Here is a 1,200-nt window from a genome sequence, read left to right on the forward strand (position 1 = left end):
ATACAATAGCTTACGGCTCTTCCTTCACACTATTTTGAATATCCTAGCAAAATGGACGACTTCAAGTTTCCTGAATGTCGCGAACAACTCAACATTTATAGAAAAATTATATTTCTGATTCCTCAGGCCCAGCTCATCCAATCTACTTAACCTCTGTTATTGTCTAATTTGAACGCCTCATTGTATATATATATATATATATATATATATATATATATAGCATAACACTCAACATTGCTATCTTTTTTAAGGAGAAATTTCTATCCCTCATCCATTTTTAATTCTTATGCAGTACGCAAATACATATCTCTTTTTGTATAGAAAAGCCAATATTGAACACAATTACATTCTGTAATGTAATAAGCATCTATGACAATAAAATAAAATGCTTATATCGGTTTATAATACTCTGACGCACACTCACACGCACACATGTATAACCAGCTATCACAGCTCTCTCTCTTTTTCTTACATATATTTATAAATATAAGTGTGTGTGTGTATATATATATGTATATGTGCGTGGTCGTGGTGGTTGTGGTGGTCGTCGTGGTCGTCGTCGTCGTCGTGGTGACGACGACGACAATGATGATGATGATGATGATGATGATGATGGTGACGACGACGACAATGATGATGAGGATGACGATGATGATGATAACAACGCCAACGACGATGATGATAAGGATAAGGATAAGGATTTAAAGTAAAAAGAAATTAAAAAAAAAACGAAAGACGTTAAATCTCATTTCTTCTAAATGAAAATTCAACTTCTAACTTCTTTTTCCTTTTGTTTTTTCTGTTCTCTCTTTTTTTACTTTACTTTTTCTCCCTTCTTTTCTGTTTTCTTTCTTTCTTTATCTTTCTATTTTAATTTCCTTTCAGATCCTTATTTTAGCCTTTGTTCTATGATAAGCAGCCAAGTCGATAAACTGTGCGTATATTTTTAGTAAATCTAAATTTGTCGCGTTATGTCATTAGCATCTTGCAGTTATTAGCATCTTGCAGTTATTAGCATCTTGCAGTTATTAGCATCTTGCAGTCATTAGCATCTTGCAGTTATTAGCATCTTGCAGTTATTAGCATCTTGCAGTCATTAGCATCTTGCAGTCATTAGCATCTTGCAGTTATTAGCATCTTGCAGTTATTAGCATCTTGCAGTTATTAGCATCTTGCAGTCATTAGCATCTTGCAGTTATT

The sequence above is a fragment of the Octopus bimaculoides genome, chromosome 20 (genome assembly GCF_001194135.2).
Source record: "Octopus bimaculoides isolate UCB-OBI-ISO-001 chromosome 20, ASM119413v2, whole genome shotgun sequence".
NCBI classification, from domain to species: Eukaryota; Metazoa; Mollusca; class Cephalopoda; order Octopoda; family Octopodidae; genus Octopus; species Octopus bimaculoides.